At 43.5% G+C, this 25,831-nt stretch overlaps 1 protein-coding gene across 4 annotated transcripts in view; it reads left to right on the top strand.

Moving 5' to 3' along the window:
* The window catches only part of LOC139752858 (actin-binding LIM protein 3-like), an 837,860-nt gene that overhangs the window by 113,482 nt on the left and 698,547 nt on the right, over positions 1–25,831 (top strand). The window lies entirely within an intron of this gene.

The following is a 25,831-nucleotide window of genomic DNA, read 5'->3' as shown; positions in this document are numbered from 1 at the left end:
TTCCCTATCCCCCCGTAACACACCATCCTGTGACGGTGGATGTTACGACCACACACAACACAGGGCTAACCAAGGCAGCTACAACCTTTGGGCACAGGAGGGCATGTCACAACCAGTTCACCCACACCTTGATGATAACTACGAGGGAGAGACGTGGTTGTGGCGGTGTAAGGCGGTCCCATCCGACCACAACTCCTAGTGCTGGAGACGTACGTAGGATGGAGGTGTACTGGTGTCATTCTTCGACGCTACCGCTCGCGGGATGAGCATCGGGTGCCCAATACACTGGCCGGGGGATGCCAGTACACATCAGATATAGGGGTCTGGGGATGTAGGTACCAGTACGTGTGGAGGTACCATTACATGTGTAGGTACCAGTACATGTGTAGGTACCAGTGCATGTGTAGGTACTGTACCAGTACATGTGTAGGTACCAGTACATGTGTAGGTACCTGTACCAGTACATGTGTAGGTACCAATTCATGTGTAGGTACCAGTACATGTATAGGTACTGTACCAGTACATGTGTAGGTACCGTACCAGTACATGTGTAGGTACCAGTACATGTACATGTGTAGGTACCGTACTAATACATGTGTAGGTACCAGTTCATGTGTAGGTACCGTACCAGTACATGTGTAAGCACCAGTACATGTGGAGGCAGCAGTACACGGGGAGGTACTGAGTCTCGGGCTGGTGGAGCGACTTCGCATCCTTAAATTCAACACTAAGTCCATAAGGGTGGAATGTCCCTCAAGCTCGGCCACGCCTCGTATATAGTAGCAGAGGTGGTTCATGGCAGCTCTGCGCCCTTGGGAATAAGGGTCCTCGAGGAGGATGTCAGTCGGTGTCAATTATATCTAACAGCAGAAAGGAATTCAGGTGTTTATTTACGATCTGTTAGATTCTAGTTGGGTACCGAGATGGTTATGGGTCGAGATCACAGACCCCTGACAGTAGAAAGATGGATGGAGAGAGAGAGAGAGAGAGAGAGAGAGAGAGAGAGAGAGAGAGAGAGAGAGAGAGAGAGAGAGAGAGATGATTAGGAATAAACAGATTACATACATACATTACATTACATACATTATATTACATACATTACATTACATACATTACATTACATGTGCATTTAGAGACAGAGAAAGATACAGAGAAAGAGAGCGACAGATAAAGAGATGGCTTGATAGATTAGACAGATATACATATAGAGAGACACAGATACATACACGTATACTTATGTATACAGACAAACAGACAGACAAAGATACATTATTCAGCTTTTCTGTCATGTCTCTCAAACAACGAAGACCATGATGGCAGATAACCTTGTCACGGACCATCAGGTCTCTCCTTGATATGGTCTTCCCCTGTACTCCCCCATGTCCTTCAGTCGAACTGTCTCTTGATCTCTCAGTCCCATTATATGAAGCGTTTGCATTGCTCCTTCGAGATCTTACCATTTATCATTAAGTTTACATTAGTTAGCCCAATCACTTGTCATCCATCCCCCCATTTTCTTTACGACACATAAGAGAGAGTGGGTTTCATATTGGCCCTTGTGATTAAGGACTTTGTCCACACCGTCGACCTTCCGCCCCACAGCTCAGCTGGGGTGAGTTTGAACCCTCGGTCGAGTTTGATTGGAAAAAGAGATTCTATTTCAGTGTGGCCAGAGAGTGTGGTGAAAAGGGGGAACTTCTCTACACGTTTTCTATGTCCTGGTAGTAGACTTTTGGGCGAGGTGTCTGGAATGAAGTGGAAGCCAAGTGATGATTCGTATGTCTCTGAAATATGCATATCTCATTTGTTTCGAATCTTTATGTGTGAGATAGTGAATTCCAAGCTGATTGGGGGCTTTTCACGCGCGGTATATTATCACACACACACACACACACACACACACACACACACACACACACACACACACACACGTGAAATGAGATTCCTTTTTAACTATTTGACTTCAAGAAAATGTCCTCAACCTAATGTTCATTCCCTTCTCCTCGGCAGGTGAGTAACATAGTCGTCTTCGAAGCGCCACCAAGCGTCTCCCTCTCACCTTCAGTGCCAGAGCCAGGTAAGGTAAACACAATGAATCATAACTGAAGGTCTTTGCTCGGGGTCGGCACCTGCAGAAGGAGGAGGAGGAGGAGGAGGAGGAGGAGGAGGAGAGGTGGATGGCAGGGAGGTGTGTGTGTGTGATGGTGCTGCTGGTGGCGACGACGGGAGCCATTCACAAAGACCAGATCCGAACGAACTACATCCACTCCACTCCTCCACCCCAACCATGATCACTCATGCCTTTCACTTTACGTCTATTATCATCATCCCCCTCCGAGACCGTGTCTCTCTCACTTACGACAATGTCTGGTCTCGTCTGAGGGTTCCATCCTAAGTTTACAAGTACATTCTCTTGTGATATTCATAGATTTTGGCCTTCGTTTGGCTATAGTTTTGTGATTTACCATCCATGCCTTACTAACACGACGCCCTCAACCCACACTTAGCCATTCGTTCAAACACCCATGTCCTCTTGATTCACTCGACACAGCGAAATGTCTCAAGAGTTATTGTTAGATTCGTATCATACGAATGTAACGTAAGGTCACATTTGTCTGATCAAAGATGGAAATCAAACACGGCTGGACCTGTTGTCCGAAGTGGCTGCGACACATCATTTTTTTTCTTCTTCGTCGTCTGGGTTGTGTATGAGTCGTTCTGTCCCAGTGTGTTCGCTCAGCCTCCCCCGTAGCTCACAGACAGACAGACAGACCTCCTCTCCCCTATCCCTCCCTCCCTAGGTCACAGGTTGTGTTGTTGGAGGTCTGGCGGCGTGAGAGGGAGCAGCGCCCCCCCACGCCCGTCCTTCCCAGGGGAGAGGGAAAGCACGGAGGCGACACGACTTGCGAGGGATGAATAAAATAACACTGTGGTTCCACACTCACAACCCCCTACCTAGCCAGGCGCGCCCCCCTCCTTCCCCAGCGCCCCGACCTGAGAGTTCTTGTGAGGGAAGGTGGTATAATGGGACGACAAGCCTAGATGGGGTACTCTATCTATCTATCTATCTATCTATCTATCTATCTATCTATCTATCTATCTATCTATCTATCTATCTATCTATCTATCTATCTATCTATCTATCTATCTATCCTTTTGTTTATCTCTCTATCTATCTATCTATCTATCTATCTATCTATCTATCTATCCTTTTGTTTATCTCTCTATCTATCTATCTATCTATCTATCTATCTATCTATCTATCTATCTATCTATCTATCTATCTATCTATCTATCTATCTATCTATCTATCTATCTATCTATCTATCTATCTATCTATCTATCTATCTATCTATCTATCTATCTATCTATCTATCTATCTATCTATCTATCTATCTATCTATCTATCTATCTATCTATCTATCTATCTATCTATCTATCTATCTATCTATCTATCTATCTATCTATCTATCTATCCTTTTGTTTATCTCTCTATCTATCTATCTATCTATCTATCTATCTATCTATCTATCTATCTATCTATCTATCTATCTATCTATCTATCTATCTATCTATCTATCTATCTATCTATCTATCTATCTATCTATCTATCTATCTATCTATCTATCTATCTATCTATCTATCTATCTATCTATCTATCTATCTATCTATCTATCTATCTATCTATCTATCTATCTATCTATCTATCTATCTATCTATCTATCTATCTATCTATCTATCTATCTATCTATCTATCTATCTATCTATCTATCTATCTATCTATCTATCTATCTATCTATCTATCTATCTATCTATCTATCTATCTATCTATCTATCTATCTATCTATCTATCTATCTATCTATCTATCTATCTATCTATCTATCTATCTATCTATCTATCTATCTATCTATCTATCTATCTATCTATCTATCTATCTATCTATCTATCTATCTATCTATCTATCTATCCTTTTGTTTATCTCTCTATCTATCTATCTATCTATCTATCTATCTATCTATCTATCTATCTATCTATCTATCTATCTATCTATCTATCTATCTATCTATCTATCTATCTATCTATCTATCTATCTATCTATCTATCTATCTATCTATCTATCTATCTATCTATCTATCTATCTATCTATCTATCTATCTATCTATCTATCCTTTTGTTTATCTCTCTATCTATCTATCTATCTATCTATCTATCTATCTATCTATCCTTTTGTTTATCTCTCTATCTATCTATCTATCTATCTATCTATCTATCTATCTATCTATCTATCTATCTATCTATCTATCTATCTATCTATCTATCTATCTATCTATCTATCTATCTATCTATCTATCTATCTATCTATCTATCTATCTATCTATCTATCTATCTATCTATCTATCTATCTATCTATCTATCTATCTATCTATCTATCTATCTATCTATCTATCTATCTATCTATCTATCTATCTATCTATCTATCTATCTATCTATCTATCTATCTATCTATCTATCTATCTATCTATCCTTTTGTTTATCTCTCTATCTATCTATCTATCTATCTATCTATCTATCTATCTATCTATCTATCTATCTATCTATCTATCTATCTATCTATCTATCTATCTATCTATCTATCTATCTATCTATCTATCTATCTATCTATCTATCTATCTATCTATCTATCTATCTATCTATCTATCTATCTATCTATCTATCTATCTATCTATCTATCTATCTATCTATCTATCTATCTATCTATCTATCTATCTATCTATCTATCTATCTATCTATCTATCTATCTATCTATCTATCTATCTATCTATCTATCTATCTATCTATCTATCTATCTATCTATCTATCTATCTATCTATCTATCTATCTATCTATCTATCTATCTATCTATCTATCTATCTATCTATCTATCTATCTATCTATCTATCTATCTATCTATCTATCTATCTATCTATCTATCTATCTATCTATCTATCTATCTATCTATCTATCTATCTATCTATCTATCTATCTATCTATCTATCTATCTATCTATCTATCTATCTATCTATCTATCTATCTATCTATCTATCTATCTATCTATCTATCTATCTATCTATCTATCTATCTATCTATCTATCTATCTATCTATCTATCTATCTATCTATCTATCTATCTATCTATCTATCTATCTATCTATCTATCTATCTATCTATCTATCTATCTATCTATCTATCTATCTATCTATCTATCTATCTATCTATCTATCTATCTATCTATCTATCTATCTATCTATCTATCTATCTATCTATCTATCTATCTATCTATCTATCTATCTATCTATCTATCTATCCTTTTGTTTATCTCTCTATCTATCTATCTATCTATCTATCTATCTATCTATCTATCTATCTATCTATCTATCTATCTATCTATCTATCTATCTATCTATCTATCTATCTATCTATCTATCTATCTATCTATCTATCTATCTATCTATCTATCTATCTATCTATCTATCTATCTATCTATCTATCTATCCTTTTGTTTATCTCTCTATCTATCTATCTATCTATCTATCTATCTATCTATCTATCTATCTATCTATCTATCTATCTATCTATCTATCTATCTATCTATCTATCTATCTATCTATCTATCTATCTATCTATCCTTTTGTTTATCTCTCTATCTATCTATCTATCTATCTATCTATCTATCTATCTATCTATCTATCTATCTATCTATCTATCTATCTATCTATCTATCTATCTATCTATCTATCTATCTATCTATCTATCTATCTATCTATCTATCTATCTATCTATCTATCTATCTATCTATCTATCTATCTATCTATCTATCTATCTATCTATCTATCTATCTATCTATCTATCTATCTATCTATCTATCTATCTATCTATCTATCTATCTATCTATCTATCTATCTATCTATCTATCTATCTATCTATCTATCTATCTATCTATCTATCTATCTATCTATCTATCTATCTATCTATCTATCTATCTATCTATCTATCTATCCTTTTGTTTATCTCTCTATCTATCTATCTATCTATCTATCTATCTATCTATCTATCTATCTATCTATCTATCTATCTATCTATCTATCTATCTATCTATCTATCTATCTATCTATCTATCTATCTATCTATCTATCTATCTATCTATCTATCTATCTATCTATCTATCTATCTATCTATCTATCTATCTATCTATCTATCTATCTATCTATCTATCTATCTATCTATCTATCTATCTATCTATCTATCTATCTATCTATCTATCTATCTATCCTTTTGTTTATCTCTCTATCTATCTATCTATCCTTTTGTTTATCTCTCTATCTATCTATCTATCTATCTATCTATCTATCTATCTATCTATCTATCTATCTATCTATCTATCTATCTATCTATCTATCTATCTATCTATCTATCTATCTATCTATCTATCTATCTATCTATCTATCTATCTATCTATCTATCTATCTATCTATCTATCTATCTATCTATCTATCTATCTATCTATCTATCTATCTATCTATCTATCTATCTATCTATCTATCTATCTATCTATCTATCTATCTATCTATCTATCTATCTATCTATCTATCTATCTATCTATCTATCTATCTATCTATCTATCTATCTATCCTTTTGTTTATCTCTCTATCTATCTATCTATCTATCTATCTATCTATCTATCTATCTATCTATCTATCTATCTATCTATCTATCTATCTATCTATCTATCTATCTATCTATCCTTTTGTTTATCTCTCTATCTATCTATCTATCTATCTATCTATCTATCTATCTATCTATCTATCTATCTATCTATCTATCTATCTATCTATCTATCTATCTATCTATCTATCTATCTATCTATCTATCTATCTATCTATCTATCTATCTATCTATCTATCTATCTATCTATCTATCTATCTATCTATCTATCTATCTATCTATCTATCTATCTATCTATCTATCTATCTATCTATCTATCTATCTATCTATCTATCTATCTATCTATCTATCTATCTATCTATCTATCTATCTATCTATCTATCTATCTATCTATCTATCTATCTATCTATCTATCTATCTATCTATCTATCTATCTATCTATCTATCTATCTATCTATCTATCTATCTATCTATCTATCTATCTATCTATCTATCTATCTATCTATCTATCTATCTATCTATCTATCTATCTATCTATCTATCTATCTATCTATCTATCTATCTATCTATCTATCTATCTATCTATCTATCTATCTATCTATCTATCTATCTATCTATCTATCTATCTATCTATCTATCTATCTATCTATCTATCTATCTATCTATCTATCTATCTATCTATCTATCTATCTATCTATCTATCTATCTATCTATCTATCCTTTTGTTTATCTCTCTATCTATCTATCTATCTATCTATCTATCTATCTATCTATCTATCTATCTATCTATCTATCTATCTATCTATCTATCTATCTATCTATCTATCTATCTATCTATCTATCTATCTATCTATCTATCTATCTATCTATCTATCTATCTATCTATCTATCTATCTATCTATCTATCTATCTATCTATCTATCTATCTATCTATCTATCTATCTATCTATCTATCTATCTATCTATCTATCTATCTATCTATCTATCTATCTATCCTTTTGTTTATCTATCTATCTATCTATCTATCTATCTATCTATCTATCTATCTATCTATCTATCTATCTATCTATCTATCTATCTATCTATCTATCTATCTATCTATCTATCTATCTATCTATCTATCTATCTATCTATCTATCTATCTATCTATCTATCTATCTATCTATCTATCTATCTATCTATCTATCTATCTATCTATCTATCTATCTATCTATCTATCTATCTATCTATCTATCTATCTATCTATCTATCTATCTATCTATCTATCTATCTATCTATCTATCTATCTATCTATCTATCTATCTATCTATCTATCTATCTATCTATCTATCTATCTATCTATCTATCTATCTATCTATCTATCTATCTATCTATCTATCTATCTATCTATCTATCTATCTATCTATCTATCTATCTATCTATCTATCTATCTATCTATCTATCTATCTATCTATCTATCTATCTATCTATCTATCTATCTATCTATCTATCTATCTATCTATCTATCTATCTATCTATCTATCTATCTATCTATCTATCTATCTATCTATCTATCTATCTATCTATCTATCTATCTATCTATCTATCTATCTATCTATCTATCTATCTATCTATCTATCTATCTATCTATCTATCTATCTATCTATCTATCTATCTATCTATCTATCTATCTATCTATCTATCTATCTATCTATCTATCTATCTATCTATCTATCTATCTATCTATCTATCTATCTATCTATCTATCTATCTATCTATCTATCTATCTATCTATCTATCTATCTATCTATCTATCTATCTATCTATCTATCTATCTATCTATCTATCTATCTATCTATCTATCTATCTATCTATCTATCTATCTATCTATCTATCCTTTTGTTTATCTCTCTATCTATCTATCTATCTATCTATCTATCTATCTATCTATCTATCTATCTATCTATCTATCTATCTATCTATCTATCTATCTATCTATCTATCTATCTATCTATCTATCTATCTATCCTTTTGTTTATCTCTCTATCTATCTATCTATCTATCTATCTATCTATCTATCTATCTATCTATCTATCTATCTATCTATCTATCTATCTATCTATCTATCTATCTATCTATCTATCTATCTATCTATCTATCTATCTATCTATCTATCTATCTATCTATCTATCTATCTATCTATCTATCTATCTATCTATCCTTTTGTTTATCTCTCTATCTATCTATCTATCTATCTATCTATCTATCTATCTATCTATCTATCTATCTATCTATCTATCTATCTATCTATCTATCTATCTATCTATCTATCTATCTATCTATCTATCTATCTATCTATCTATCTATCTATCTATCTATCTATCTATCTATCTATCTATCTATCTATCTATCTATCTATCTATCTATCTATCTATCTATCTATCTATCTATCTATCTATCTATCTATCTATCTATCTATCTATCTATCTATCTATCTATCTATCTATCTATCTATCTATCTATCTATCTATCTATCTATCTATCTATCTATCTATCTATCTATCTATCTATCTATCTATCTATCTATCTATCCTTTTGTTTATCTCTCTATCTATCTATCTATCTATCTATCTATCTATCTATCTATCTATCTATCTATCTATCTATCTATCTATCTATCTATCTATCTATCTATCTATCTATCTATCTATCTATCTATCTATCTATCTATCTATCTATCTATCTATCTATCTATCTATCTATCTATCTATCTATCTATCTATCTATCTATCTATCTATCTATCTATCTATCTATCTATCTATCTATCTATCTATCTATCTATCTATCTATCTATCTATCTATCCTTTTGTTTATCTCTCTATCTATCTATCTATCCTTTTGTTTATCTCTCTATCTATCTATCTATCTATCTATCTATCTATCTATCTATCTATCTATCTATCTATCTATCTATCTATCTATCTATCTATCTATCTATCTATCTATCTATCTATCTATCTATCTATCTATCTATCTATCTATCTATCTATCTATCTATCTATCTATCTATCTATCTATCTATCTATCTATCTATCTATCTATCTATCTATCTATCTATCTATCTATCTATCTATCTATCTATCTATCTATCTATCTATCTATCTATCTATCTATCTATCTATCTATCTATCCTTTTGTTTATCTCTCTATCTATCTATCTATCTATCTATCTATCTATCTATCTATCTATCTATCTATCTATCTATCTATCTATCTATCTATCTATCTATCTATCTATCTATCTATCTATCTATCTATCTATCTATCTATCTATCTATCTATCTATCTATCTATCTATCTATCTATCTATCTATCTATCTATCTATCTATCTATCTATCTATCTATCTATCTATCTATCTATCTATCTATCTATCTATCTATCTATCTATCTATCTATCTATCTATCTATCTATCTATCTATCTATCTATCTATCTATCTATCTATCTATCTATCTATCTATCTATCTATCTATCTATCTATCTATCCTTTTGTTTATCTCTCTATCTATCTATCTATCTATCTATCTATCTATCTATCTATCTATCTATCTATCTATCTATCTATCTATCTATCTATCTATCTATCTATCTATCTATCTATCTATCTATCTATCTATCTATCTATCTATCTATCTATCTATCTATCTATCTATCTATCTATCTATCTATCTATCTATCTATCTATCTATCTATCTATCTATCTATCTATCTATCTATCTATCTATCTATCTATCTATCTATCTATCTATCTATCTATCTATCTATCTATCTATCTATCTATCTATCTATCTATCTATCTATCTATCTATCTATCTATCTATCTATCTATCTATCTATCTATCTATCTATCTATCTATCTATCTATCTAGCTATCTATCTATCTATCTATCTATCTATCTATCTATCTATCTATCTATCTATCTATCTATCTATCTATCTATCTATCTATCTATCTATCTATCTATCTATCTATCTATCCTTTTGTTTATCTCTCTATCTATCTATCTATCTATCTACCTACCTATCTATTTATCTGCCTACCATCATCAGACCCGTTTATGATATCCTGGAGTGGACCAGACACACACACACACACCCACACACACACACACACCCACACACTCACACACACCCACACACACACACACACACACACACACACACACACACACACACACACACACACACACACACACACGTCTTGGGATGGTGAATGCATTTAGCCTCGTCTTTAGATCTATACTTATCTATATGTACATAGCAATTTAGATGATAGCTAAGGTGTACGACATATGGCTTGGTGTAGGAGGAAGCGGAGGCAATTATGGAGTGCACAATGGCAGTTTGTGAAACAGTCTTCGTCAATTTGTTTATATATTCATCTACAATTGCCTTGGGTGATTTGATAATACGTACGTGTTCAGTTCACACGACCTCCATAACACAAATATGTTCCATGAATCTCATGTTTCTTCGCCGTTGTCCACGAGGAGAGGACAAGAGTGGGTCACGTGCTAGTGGAGAGGACAATAGTAGGTCACGTGCTAGTGGAGAGGACAAGGGTAGGTCATGTCCTAGTGGAGAGGACAAGGGTAGGTCACGTCCTAGTGGAGAGGACAAGGGTAGGTCACGTGCTAGTGGAGAGGACAAGGGTAGGTCACGTGCTAGTGGAGAGGACAAGGGTAGGTCATGTCCTAGTGGAGAGGACAAGGGTAGGTCACGTCCTAGTGGAGAGGACAAGGGTAGGTCACGTGCTAGTGGAGAGGACAAGGGTAGGTCACGTGCTAGTGGAGAGGACAAGGGTAGGTCATGTCCTAGTGGAGAGGACAAGGGTAGGTCACGTCCTAGTGGAGAGGACAAGGGTAGGTCACGTCCTAGTGGAGAGGACAAGGGTAGGTCTCGTCCTAGTGGAGAGGACAAGGGTAGGTCACGTGCTAGTGGAGAGGACAAGGGTAGGTCACGTGCTAGTGGAGAGGACAAGGGTAGGTCACGTCCTAGTGGAGAGGACAAGGGTAGGTCACGTCCTAGTGGAGAGGACAAGGGTAGGTCACGTGCTAGTGGAGAGGACAAGGGTAGGTCACGTCCTAGTGGAGAGGACAAGGGTAGGTCACGTCCTAGTGGAGAGGACAAGGGTAGGTCACGTCCTTTTTTTTTTATTTTTTTTTTTTCCAAAAGAGGGAATAGAGAAGGGGGCCAGGTGGGGATGTTCCCTCGGGGGCCCAGTCCTCTGTTCTCGACGCTACCTTGCTAATGCGGGAAATGGCGAATAGTATGAATGAAAGAAAGATATATATATATATATATATATATATATATACTCCTTAAGTAGCCTTGGTATGTGATACGCTGGTGTCGAGTATGACTCTCCATCGCCTCCAGCACAAAGTCCCTCACCCTCCCACACAAGCGGCCTCCTCTACCACACAAGACATCCTTAATGGCCAAGGCAGCTGTGTTCTCTGAAAGCCAATTTGAGGCTGAGGAAACACACTGAAATGAACCACCGTCTGGGCTGCCAGCGACAGCTCAGCCCTAGTAAAGGAAATGGTCCATCCCACATCCCTCCCCATTCCTCCCTCCCCCGGGCTGTGGTGTCTTCGTCTTCGCCGTCGTCAACGTGATCAAGGGCTTCTCCTCCATCAGGCTCCACCTCTCCACTCTGGTCTACTGGACGGAGTCTCAGACACACCCAAAGAACCTGTGACCAGCCTTGCCACAACCCGGAGTTGGCGAAGTTTCCCATTCAAAAGAGGGAAAGATGCACCGAGATCAGCTTCCATCTCTGTATATATATAGCGAGATAAAGGCGTTGTACAGGTAATAAGCGAGAAATGTTACGAGAGGATAGATAAGGGGAAATAAAGAGAAGCGAGAAGTGGACCAAAATGAAGGGATAAAGAAGAGGGGAGGAAAGAAGTGAGAGGTGTATGTAACGCAGGTGCAGTGGACTGATCCATCTCGTATGTTGGTTGACTGCGGTTCGAATCCCAGCAGGGAGGAGGAGGAGGAAGAAGAGCAGGAGTAGGAGGAGGAGGGAAGACGAGTGAAGGGGGTGAGTGAGGGAGGATTAATTTCTGCCCATCCACTCTACGGGACTTGAGTCTTTCAAGGGCAACAGTACAAGCCTTTGGGTATGTAGGCCTTTGACCTAACCCTTATGGTTCGGGTCAAAGGCTACGTCTTGGTGCCCAAGGGTCGTAAGGTCGTAATCTGGACTCCTGTTCTCGTCCCAAGGGTCATGCTGTTCTGCTCAAGTCGTAGCCATTGTGTTTAGGTTGTCCCGTTGTGCTCAAAGAGTCGTGCCGACGTGCTATAGGGTCGTACCGTCGTGCCCAAAGAGTCGCACCGACGTGCTCTAAGAGTCGTACCGTCGTGCTCAAAGGGTCAAACCGACGTACTCAAGAGTCATACCGTCGTGCCCAAAGAGTCGTACCGACGTGCTCTCCAGTCGACCAGCCGGACGTAACTGTTAAAGTAATCCTAGCCAGTAATAGGTAATATGATACTCTGCCTTCTAAGTTATCTTGAAACATTTCAAGCTTCACCTCTTCCCCACTCTGATGTACGAGACTGAGACACTACTAAATAACCTATGACCAGCCAGCCTTACGACCCCCCGGAGTTAACTGGGTCACGAGCAGCGGAAGGAAGAGCCCAAATTGAATGAACACACCCCCCTTCCTTCCTTCCTTCCTTCCGGGAAACCCCCACAACACCCCACCCTCTTCCTTCCTTCCTTCCTTCCTTCCGGGAAACCCTCCCCCCCCCCCCCCACACACATAAATTCGACCGACGATTAAAAAAAGAAAAAAAAAGCAATAAGAATAAAAAAGATATATATAAATGACAACGCCACTCAACACACTTTTGACGTACTCGGGTCCAGAGACGCATTTCAGATGCGGTTTGCGGAAGGCGAAATCATGCACGAATGGCCTTACCCACGGGAACCCAGGGGGTAGAAGAGGGGGGGTAAGTTAAGGGGGAGGGTAGCGAACCCCCTTCTCTTCTCCCCCCCCTCTACCCACCCCTTTCCCTCGCCCTCCTCCTCCCCTCTTCCGCCCCCCCCCTCCCCTCACCCTAATCTGCATACAGAGGTGATGGTAATTAATGAAACATGTCCCACTTTGAGAGTCGTCGTTATTTTGGTCTCACTTATGTAAAGAGGTTTTATTATCAATAACTTTTTTCTTTTACCACAATCAGAGAAATTGATAAAGAAAACGGGAACTGGTATGATGAAAGTTTTAGTTGTGTTTCTCATTAACCTGGTGTGTGTGTGTGTGTGTGTGTGTGTGTGTGTGTGTGTGTGCTCCAGTGACCTGTGACCTCCCTCCCTCCCTCGTGCAGGTATGTGGTATGCATGCTAATGACCCCAGCAGGGTTGCCAAAGGAGGCGCCACCTAACACCGCCTCAGTGGAAAGCTGATATTCAGTCACGTAAGCTGCCTGTGGCAATGCTGCACGCCATCACAAGTCCAGCGAGAATATATATATATATATATATATATATATATATATATATATATATATATATATATATATATATATATATATATATATATTTTCTTTTCTTTCATACTATTCGCCATTTCCCGCCTCAGCGAGGTAGCGTTAAGAACAGAGGACTGAGCCTTTGAAGGAAATCCTCACTTGGCCCCTTTCTCTGTTCCTTCTTTTGGAAATTAAAAAACGACAGGGAAGGATTTCCAGCCCCCCGCTCCCTCCCCTTTTAGTCGCCTTCTACGACACGCAGGGAATACGTGGGAGGTATTCTTTCTCCCCTATCCCCAGGGATAATATATATATATATATATATATATATATATATATATATATATATATATATATATATATATATATAGATAGATAGATAGATAGATAGATAGATAGATAGATAATAGATACAGGATTATTTCAGTAGTGTCGTCCTCAATGATACAGAATTAGAGCAACTAAGTTCAACAATGACCCCACCATCCCTTCCTTGACCTCCCCCCTCTCCCTTCTCTCTCCCCCTCCGCCCTGACCACCTCCCCTTTACACCCCTCCTCCCCTGACACAACCCCCTCCCCCCACACGCTCCCCTCGATCCCTCCCCTCCCCTCTCCCGCCCCTCTCCCTCCCCTCTCCCGCCCCTCTCCCTCCCCTCTCCCGCCCCTCTCCCGCCCTTGTCTGATTAGCATACCAGAGGGATCTGATCGAGAGTATAATCCCCGTTTTCTCTCTGGCGGTCAGCGTCGGATGCCCTTGATATCCGAGCGAACTTGTCTCGTCGTCCCACGTAATGTTGTTACGTTCCCTCGAACGAGGCTGCGACACGATTAGTCTCTTGTCGTCTTTAACTATTCTAACGACTCCGTGTGTGATAACGTGAAGGTTGAAAGAAAGAATAGAAAAAAAAGAAGAGAAGAATGGAAGACGAGTCTTTCCTTCATTCCCCCGTAGAAGTGATCGACGATGAAGGAAGTAGTGTATAACACAGAGAAAATGTACATCCTGGAAGTCTACAGCTGTAGTGCCAATACACACTACACACACACACAGTGTCGTCCGTACAAGAGCGAGTCTTCAAAACGGTGACATCATCTGACCTTCAGGTGGTCTGACTCATCGTTCTTCAAAAAGCTTCAGAGGTCGAGCAGAAAAAAAGAAAAAAGAAAAAAAACTTTTTTGTGGTCGTGAGCCGAAAGGGAACACGGCAGCTCTCCATTAGTATTGGTGTCAGATTAGCGTGTTGGTCGCCGTGAGCCATACAGAAGGGAGGGAGGGAGATAGAGGGAGGGAGGGAGATAGAGGGAGGGATGGAGGGAGATAGAGGGAGGGAGGGAAGGAGTTGTTCTCCCAGCTGTGACTCAAGGACGCCAGGTAACAAGAGATCAGTCTTACTTAAGGTATGACTTTTAAAGAATGACGGGCGATGTGACTGAGGGAGACAAAGGCTTGCCAGGGAGAGAGAGAGAGAGAGAGAGAGAGAGAGAGAGAGAGAGAGAGAGAGAGAGAGAGAGAGCTCATCTGATGGCTGTATACCGAGGCAGGCAGGCAGGCATAGAGAGATAGAGAGAGAGATAGAAAGACACAGAAGGGAGGAGGAGGAGGAGGAGGAGGAAAAATAGAGAGAGAGAGACAAACAGAGATGAAAAAAGAGGTTTAGAGAGATAAGAGAAGACACCCCCGACCTGCCCCCCCGAGTTGAAAGGTGACACTCTATGTTTTGCAGACCCTTTGACCACTACTGGAGGATTTCCTGGTGTCTTGTATGACTTCCTCCTCCCTTATCCTTCAAAGATGTAGAATACGTCCGACAGCTGCTTAGGGAGGAGTAAGACGCCCTTAGGGTGTAGTGCTGCTTAGGGAGGAGTAAGACGCCCTTAGAGTGTAGTGCTTGTTCCAAAACAACCCGACTTACAAGCACTTGTGTTAACGATCATGAAAATGATACAAAAGTCATTTGCTCGGTGGAGGTAATTAGGTGATTTGATAACCTCAAAGGGAGACGTGGCAATGATGTGAGATCAGTCATACGAGGCATCTAACCACACTCAAAGCCCCAGGTAACACGTCCCTCCTTGATATCAAGCTTGAGGCACGAGAACAGAGGCATCAAATACTGCCTCAGCAGCCAGACAGCTTAGCTTACGACGTCCAGGTCCCCAGGTCTCCAGGTCCCCAGGTCTCCAGGTCTCCAGGTCCCCAAGTCTCCAGGTCCCCAGGTCTCCAGGTCCCCAGGTCCCCAGGTCCCCAGGTCTCCAGGTCTCCAGGTCCCCAGGTCTCCAGGTCCCCAGGTCTTCAGGTCCCCAGGTCTCCAGGTCCCCAAGTCTCCAGGTCTCCAGGTCCCCAGGTCCCCAGGTCTCCAGGTCCCCAGGTCTCCAGGTCCCCAAGTCTCCAGGTCTCCAGGTCCCCAGGTCCCCAGGTCCCCAGGTCTCCAGGTCTCCAGGTCCCCAGGTCTCCAGGTCCCCAGGTCCCCAGGTCTCCAGGTCCCCAGTAGGTCCAAGACGAAGCTATAAGTATTTCTCTTGACTCTCGCTGGGCCGGACAGACCACAGGAGCTCAGAAAGTACATGGCTGGGATCTCCATCTTTCCACCTCTAATTTGGTCTCCCACTTCTCGTTCCCTCCACCTCCGACACATATATCCTCTTGGTCAATCTTTCCTGTGGAGGGAGAGTTACTGGGATCACTGGTGAAATTGGGAGGGACGAGTCTCATGAGATGAGGGATCTGGAAGGAATTTCTTGGAGGTGCTCTTGAGAGTACTGATTGGGTTTTAAAGGGATTAGAGAGCACGGGAGGAGTTAGTTCGAGGGTTCTAAGACTACAGGAAGAGTTAGTTCGAGGGTTCTAAGACTACAGGAGGAGTTAGTTCGAGGGTTCTAAGACTACAGGAGGAGTTAGTTCGAGGGTTCTAAGTCCACAGGAGGAGTTAGTTCGAGGGTTCTAAGTCCACAGGAAGAGTTAGTTCGAGGGTTCTAAGACTACAGGAAGAGTTAGTTCGAGGGTTCTAAGACTACAGGAGGAGTTAGTTCGAGGGTTCTAAGACTACAGGAGGAGTTAGTTCGAGGGTTCTAAGTCCACAGGAGGAGTTAGTTCGAGGGTTCTAAGACTACAGGAAGAGTTAGTTCGAGGGTTCTAAGACTATAGGAGGAGTTAGTTCGAGGGTTCTAAGACTACAGGAAGAGTTAGTTCGAGGGTTCTAAGACTATAGGAGGAGTTAGTTCGAGGGTTCTAAGACTACAGGAAGAGTTAGTTCGAGGGTTCTAAGACTATAGGAGGAGTTAGTTCGAGGGTTCTTAGACTACAGGAGGAGTTAGTTCGAGGGTTCTAAGATTACAGGAGTTAGTTCGAGGGTTCTAAGACTACAGGAGTTAGTTTTAGGGTTCTCATCAGTGGCGGGGTGAGGAAGGAAATGGAAGTGGGAGGGAACACAACAGAACCTCAGACATTTCCGAGGTTGGATTGAATCCCCTGCGTCTGTCTTGTGGACCTGTTGGTTTTCCCCAGTCTGTATGCATGCCCGTCTGTCTATCTGTCTGTCTGCCTGTCTGTCTGTTTGTCTACCACCACAGAAGGCTGGACTGTCTCCTTGATAGATTATCTTTACAGGAGAAGTCCCGAAGGTGAAGACAAATGTGAGGATTCTTGGTGTGGCCAGCACGGGGGATGGTTGAGGTGGGGGAGGACCTGATGTTGGAGATGGTGAAGCTTGGCACTGTCTTCCTCACTCTCGTTAACCGCTTGGCACTGTCTTCCTCACTCTCGTTAACCGCTTGGCGCTGGCTCTCTCACGCTCGTTAACCGCTTGGCACTGGCTCTCTCACGCTCGTTAACCGCTTGGCACTTTCTTCCTCACGCTCTTTAACCGCTCTTCCTTACTCTCGTTAACCGCTTGGCACTGGCTCTCTCACGCTAGTTAACCGCTTGGCACTTTCTTCCTCACGCTCTTTAACCGCTCTTCCTTACTCTCGTTAACCGCTTGGCACTGGCTCTCTCACGCTCGTTTACCGCTTGGCACTGTCTTCCTCACGCTCGTTAAACGCTTGGCACTGTCTTCCTCACTCTCGTTAACCGTTTGGCGCTGGCTCTCTCACGCTCGTTAACCGCTTGGTACTGTCTTCCTCACGCTCGTTAAACGCTTGGCACTGCCTCCCTCACGCTCGTTAACCGCTTGGCACTGTCTCCCTCACGCTCGTTAACCGCTTGTTAACCGCTTGGCGATGTCTCCCTCACGCTCGTTAACTGCTTGGCACTGTCTCCCTCACGCTAGTTAACCGCTTGGCACTGGCTCCCTCCTTCGTTATCTAGCCTACCTTTCCCCCCCCTCCCCCCCCCCCCCCCCCCCCCCCCCCCCCCGCCGCCGGAACTACAGCTCACCCGTCCTTATCTTGCCTCGCACACACACACACACACACACACACACACACACACACACACACACACACACACACACACACACACACCTCACATACCAGGTCTCCCCTCCTCCCCGCATGGCCTCCCCTGCCCTCACCCCCAGCCTTCGATTTCTTGCCCCTCCCCTCCATTATTCCCTCTCTTCCTCCTTCCCTTCCTCCGTCTTCACCCCCTCTACCTTCACCTCCTCCTCCTCCTCCTCCTCCTCCTCCTCCTCGGCATCCCCGTCAAAACCTGTCCATGTAAACCTCCCTGCCACGTCGCTCTCTTCTCGTGCCACATATTCCTAGTCTTTTAAATCCCATCAGCTCCCTCTTTCCCTCCGTCTATACTCCTGTCTATGCCCGTCCTTCCTGTATGCCTCCCGTCTTCCTCCGTTCCCCGTCATCCTCCGTTCCCCGTCTTCCTCCGCTCCCCGTCTCTCCCCGTATAGCACCGTGTGTTCTTTGACCTTGCCTTGGTTCTGTCCCTCTCTCGAGTCTTCCCTTCCCACCCTGGCGCCTCAGCCCCGCTACCCCTCCCTTACTGGCACCGTCCGGACAGTAGGCCCGCTAGACAGTAGGCCCGCCAGACAGTAGGCCCGCCAGACAGTAGGCCCGCCAGACAGTAGGCCCGCCAGACAGTAGGCCCGCTAGACAGTAGGCCCGCCAGACAGTAGGCCCGCTAGACAGTAGGCCCGCCAGACAGTAGGCCCGCCAGACAGTAGGCCCGCCAGACAGTAGGCCCGCCAGACAGTAGGCCCGCCAGACAGTAGGCCCGCTAGACAGTAGGCCCGCCAGACATTAGGCCCAACAGACAGTAGGCCCAACAGACAGTAGGCCCGCTAGACGGTAGGCCCGCTAGACAGTAGGCCCGCTAGACAGTAGGCCCGCTAGACAGTAGGCCCGCTAGACAGTAGGCCCGCTAGACAGTAGGCCCGCTAGACAGTAGGCTCGCCAGACAGTAGGCTCGCCAGACAGTAGGCCCGCTAGACAGTAGGCCCGCCAGACAGTAGGCCCGCTAGACAGTAGGCCCGCTAGACAGTAGGCCCGCTAGACAGTAGGCCCGCTAGACAGTAGGCTCGCCAGACAGTAGGCCCGCTAGACAGTAGGCCCGCCAGACAGTAGGCCCGCTAGACAGTAGGCCCGCTAGACAGTAGGCCCGCTAGACAGTAGGCCCGCTAGACAGTAGGCCCGCTAGACAGTAGGCTCGCCAGACAGTAGGCCCGCTAGACAGTAGGCCCGCCAGACAGTAGGCCCGCTAGACAGTAGGCCCGCTAGACAGTAGGCCCGCCAGACAGTAGGCCCGCTAGACAGTAGGCCCGCTAGACAGTAGGCCCGCTAGACGGTAAGCCCGCCAGACAGTAGGCCCGCCAGACAGTAGGCCCGCTAGACAGTGGGCCCGCTAGACGGTAGGCCCGCTAGACAGTAGGCCCGCTAGACAGTAGACCCGCCTAGACAGTAGGCCCTCCCTGGTATGTGTCGCTAGCAGTGTGTGGAGTAATGAGTGAGTGAGGACCTCTGATGATCTAAAGAACCAACTCCTCACGCCTCGTTCGACGTCCTCATCTTTGTGAGGTTCTCCAGTTTGTTGTACCCTAGCCAGCCAGCCTGCCAGCCTACCAGACGCGCCAGCCAGCCAGCCTACCAGACGCGCCAGCCAGCCAGCCAGCAGCCTACCAGACGCGCCAGCCAGCCAGGGGCGGGAGGGCGGTAGAGCGAGCAAAGCCCTATCAAGTCATCCGTAATAACTCACTGGGAATGTTACAAGGGACCTCCTCACTCGCTACCCCTCCGCTGTGTGGTGCCCCCCGCGCCATCCCTCCCTCCTCCTGTCTCCAGCCTCCCTCCCTCGCCTCCCTCGCCTCCTCCGTGTCTCGCATTCGGACCCGAGGAGGAGGAGGAGGAGGAGGAGGAGGACCTCCGTACCGCCAAGGCTGTAGGAGGAGACCATGGCTCCGCATAGCTGAGTGGTGTCTTTCACCTCCTCGAACTCTAGATGGCTACGACGGTCACTAGTGGTATGCAGAGGTTAGTTGAGTCTACCCTCTTCGTTTCTAGAACAAAAAACGACGCGCCGTTGACGAATGAACATGGGATGATTACCGACGACTGACATGAAGCAGAGCTAGAGATGGCGTTGGTGATCTGGTGAGCAGAGCACAAGGGTTCGATTCTCCGATCGTAATTCATTCAGAGATATATGATGAAGAGTAGACTGGTTCTGTCTTGGAAGGGAAGCGTCAACTGCTTAGAAAGGTGCGACACTCTAAGGATCACCTGGATGTATGATGTCGTAACTGACATGTGTAGAAATGACTTATCAGTGAGTTTATTAGATTCGAATCCCCCTCTGGCTGTGGTGAGGAGGATCAGAAGTGACTTTTAGCTTGGCCGGGGTCGTGTGTATGAACGTCTCTACAGAGAAAGAGTCAAGAACATAAAAAAAAAAAACCCTCCCTCTCCCTCAACACCAAAAAAGGCCCTGTAAAAGCCCCCACGCCCGGGAAAAAAAAAACAGACCCCCCTCGGAAAAAAAGACCCACTTTTTTTTTTCTTTTTTTTTACGTTCGTCGTAGGTCATAAGAGTCCACGGGAAACCTGATGGCCTTTGTTTTTTGGAAACTTGTAAGAGTCGTGTTGAGCTGCAGAGGACGTGAGCTGTGGTGACATGTCACAGGGTAACGCCCCAGCACCGTGATGGACGCTACACCAGCAGCTGCATCAACACAGCTTCAAAATGACTGATCCTTTTTCATATTTCTTCTTTCCTTCTTTACGTCCAAAGTTGAAATAAATCATTTATTGGCGGGCTCTCTCACTCGTTTTTTGACAATCCTTTATCTCTCTAGATAGATATAGAGTAAGGGATTTATTTATATTATGGGTGAAGTGTGCGTGGCTAGGGGGTAGGTGGAGACCAGTTTGGAGTGGGTACAATGCATGGACACAGGAGGGTGAGGGGCCGGCCCCAGAAACCCCCTTTTCGTGATAAAGTATATTACTATGGGTCCACGGGGAAATGACACACGATAAGTTCCCAGGTGCACTTTCGTGTAGTAATCACATCACTGTTTACCAAACGACGTCCTAGCTACGTCTCTTCGTTGTATACCAACTGACAGTTATATTTCTTTCTTGTGTCTCCCCTGATGGTGTGATTATTACACGAAAGTGCACTTGGGAACTTATCGCGTTTCATTTCCCCGTGGACTCATAGGAATACACACACACACACACACACACACACACACACACACACACACACACACACACACACACACACATGTATCAGGGTTCGTTTGGGTACGAGAAATCAGCCTTAGCAAGCGATTCAAGGGCGGTTGGGGAAGGGGAGGGAAGGGGAGAGGAGAGACATGACTTACTGCATTTTCATTCAAGGACAGCGACTCCGTCCCTGTGCGTGATTGGAGAACAGGACACCACGGCCGTCCTTCGTCGCTTATCCTCAAGGACGTAGACTCTAAGCGCCTTCAGAAGGAAGCCTTACCACGTGGAATCCAGCACGTGTAGAAGATTGCCATATGTGACCAAAAGGAAAAAAACAAAATGACGTGAAATACTTTTATTCTTTTCCAGATGTATTTCTTTTAGTCCCTCACTGCGACGGTGGAGAAGGTGTAGATTTATTCTCAGGTTTATTCTAAATCTAAGACTTTCCCGTCAACGTGGCTGTCTCTTTGTATTTGCATGTTTCATCATTTCATATTGTTTCACCTAATTTCTAAACATGTGTGGGTCAGTCTACCTAGAGCCATGTTGATGCCCAAGAGCAACAGGTATATGTAGAACTTCAACTATTAATGTATATGTCTGTGACGATGAATGTATGGCTCTGGCGTGGAATGTACACGTCCGTAGCGTGGAATGTACACGTCCATAGCGTGGAATGTACGTACACGTGTGGAGTGTACACGTCCATAGCGTGGAATGTACGTACACGTGTGTCCATAGCGTGGAATATACACGTCCATAGTGTGGAGTTTACACGTCTATAGCGTGGAATGTACGTACACGTGTGTCCATAGCGTGGAATATACATGTCCATAGTGTGGAATGTACACGTCCATAGCGTGGAATGTACACGTCCATAGCGTGGAATGTACACGTCCATAGCGTGGAATGTACACGTCCATAGCGTGGAATGTACACGTCCATAGCGTGGAATGCACACGTTCATAGCGTGGAATGAATACGTTCATAGCGTGGAATGTATGGCCAGAGTGGAATGTGCGTCTGTGACGTGGAATGATATACGTTACATGGCGTGGAATATTCGTCTTGACGTGCGTTACATGGCGTGGAATATTCGTCTTGACGTGCGTTACATGGCGTGGAATGTACGTCTTGACGTTCGTTACTTGGCGTGGAATACAGTCTTGACGTACTTGGCGTGGAATATACGTTTTGACGTGCGTTACGTGGCGTGGAATATACGTCTTGACGTGCGTTACATGGCGTGGAATATACGTCTGGTGGCGTAGGAACGTATGGTCTTACGGGTAAGGATGGGGTGATCAGGGAGGGGCAGGGGTGATGAGAGAGGCGCTGGGGTGATCAGGGAGGCGCTGGGGTGACCAGAGTGAGGCGCTGGGGTGATGAGGGAGGCGCTGGGGTGATGAAGGAGGCGCCGGGGTGATGAGGGAGGCGCTGGGGTGATGAGAGAGACGCTGGGATGATCAGGGAGGCGCTGGGGTGATGAAGGGAGGCGCTGGGATGATCAGGGAGGCGCTGGGGTGATGAAGGGAGGGGCTGGGGTGATGAGGGAGGCGCTGGGGTGATGAAGGGAGGCGCTGGGATGATCAGGGAGGCGCTGGGGTGATGAGAGAGGCGCTGGGGTGATGAGAGAGGCGCTGGGATGATCAAGGAGGCGCTGGGGTGATGAAGGGAGGCGCTGGGGTGATCAGGGAGGCGCTGGGGTGATGAAGGGAGGCGCTGGGGTGATGAGGAAGGCGCTGGGGTGATGAGGGAGGCGCTGGGGTGAGTAACAAGAGCTTAAAGCTGACCCAATGTTTGACCCAGAAATCACATGACGAGAAACCACCCAATCGACTCATCCACTCACTCACCCACTCACTCACCTACCTCACCACGTACACTCACTCACCACCTACACTCACCCACTCACTAACCTACCTCACCACGTACACTCACTCACCACCTACACTCACTCACTCACCTGCCTCACCACCTACACTCACTCACCACCTACACTCACTCACTCACCTGCCTCACCACCTACACTCACTCACCACCTACACTCACTCACTCACTCACCTGCCTCACCACCTACACTCACTCACCCATCTGCCTGCCTCACCACCCACGCCCACACCCACTAGGTAACCTAGGTGCTTCCAGCTTGAGTGATGGGAAGAGCACTGTGACTGGCCGACCCATCACCACACTCGACCCTATCTCTCTAACCCAGACCAAAACCCCATCACCCCATCACCCCATCACCCCTCCCACACGTGCGTGGTAGCCCATTGTTATCATATTCGTCTGAATTGCTTGTTGGGAGAGACAATTAACTCGTTGACTGTGAGTGTCTTCTCCTCCTCCTCCCCCCCCCCCCCTGTGGGAGGAAAATTGGCCCCCTTTTCGCACCTTTTGTTGGCACACTCTAGTTGGCACCACCAACCCTTCCCCCTCCCCCTCCTTCCCCACTTCTCCTCCTCCTTCCCCCCCACTTCCTTCCTCACTACTTCTCCTCCTCTCCCCCCCCCCCCACTTCCCCGCCTTCTCACTGAAATATGATAGAAGAGAAAAAGACATTTCTCGTTCCGCCACAACATAGGCACCTGTACTTCCATTTTCTAACGAGCGCGAGGATTTTGGCCAGGGTCGTTATGTTTTTTTTTTTGTCTTCCCGTTTTCTTTCTTTATTGCTCCCCCCCAGAAATGAAGTAGTATTTCGTGTGATTCCTTTTTTTTGTTGAGAGAGAGAGAGAGAGAGAGAGAGAGAGAGAGAGAGAGAGAGAGAGAGAGAGAGAGAGAGAGAGCTAAGACTCCCACAGTCTGTGGAAGTCTGTGGTGGTATATATAGGTAAGGGATACACACATGTAATTGATGTGGTGTGTGTGTGTGTGTGTGCGTGTGTGCGAGGGGGTGCGTGTGTGTGTGTGTGTGTGTGTGTGTGTGTGTGTGTGTGTGTGTCTATCTGTCTGTCTGTCTGTCTGTCTCTGTGTTGTGTTGTGTTGTGGTGTCTGTCTTTCTTCTGTCTGTCTGTCTCTGTGTTGTGTTGTGGTGTCTCTGTCTCTCTGTCTGTCTGTCTGTCTTTCTGTCAGTCTGACTGTCTCTGGCTGTATATCTCTGTCTATCTCTATCTGTCTGTCTGTCTGTCTGTCTGTCTATCTATCTCTGTCTGTCTCTGTCTGTCTGACTGTCTGTGTGGCTGTCTGTCTATCTCTGTTTCTGTCTGTCTCTGTCTATGTAGAGTTCCTTGATGAAGTACATCCCTACATAGAATCCCCTTCTGTCTCTAATTACTCCCTCACGGTCAACCATTTCTCTACACCACCACATCGCTCAACACAATCTTAATTATATATATATTTTTTTTCGTGAGAAGTAAGTACAATTATTCATTTTCCTGTGATTCTTAAAAACCTTCAAAGAAAAATAATAACACATGTTATACTTGCCATAGATGTTGCTCTGGGACGGAAAACGTCCCTCCTTCCGTCTACTTTAATACATCCCTCACCCATTTCCCCATGATGGCCTGCAGGGAGTCCCATCTCTCCCCATTCCCCCTTTAATGGCATTCGTCCGGTGGGAGAGAGGTGGCCATGGGTAGGCTAGGGTGGGTCAGAGGCAGGCCAGGGTAGGCCAGGGGGAGGCTAGGGTGGGTTAGAGTAAGGCTAAGGTGGGTCATGGTAGGCAGGATGGGTCAAGGGTAGGCTAGGGTGGGTTAGAGATAGACTAGGGTGGGTCAGGGCAGGCCAGGGTAGGCCAGGGGTAGGCTAGGTTGGGTTAGAGATAGGCTAGGGTGGGTCAGGGCAGGCCAGGGTAGGCCAGGGGTAGGCTAGGATGGGTCAGGGCAGGCCAGGGTAGGCCAGGGCAGGTCAGGGTATGCCAGAGGAGGCCAGGGTAGGCCAGAGCAGGCCAGAGTAGGCCAGAGCAGGTCAGAGTAGGCCAGAACAGGCCAGGGTAGGCCAGGGTAGGCCAGGGTA

The sequence above is a fragment of the Panulirus ornatus genome, chromosome 13, assembly GCF_036320965.1.
Source record: "Panulirus ornatus isolate Po-2019 chromosome 13, ASM3632096v1, whole genome shotgun sequence".
NCBI lineage: Eukaryota > Metazoa > Arthropoda > Malacostraca > Decapoda > Palinuridae > Panulirus > Panulirus ornatus.
This window is presented reverse-complemented; position numbering and strand designations above follow the sequence as displayed.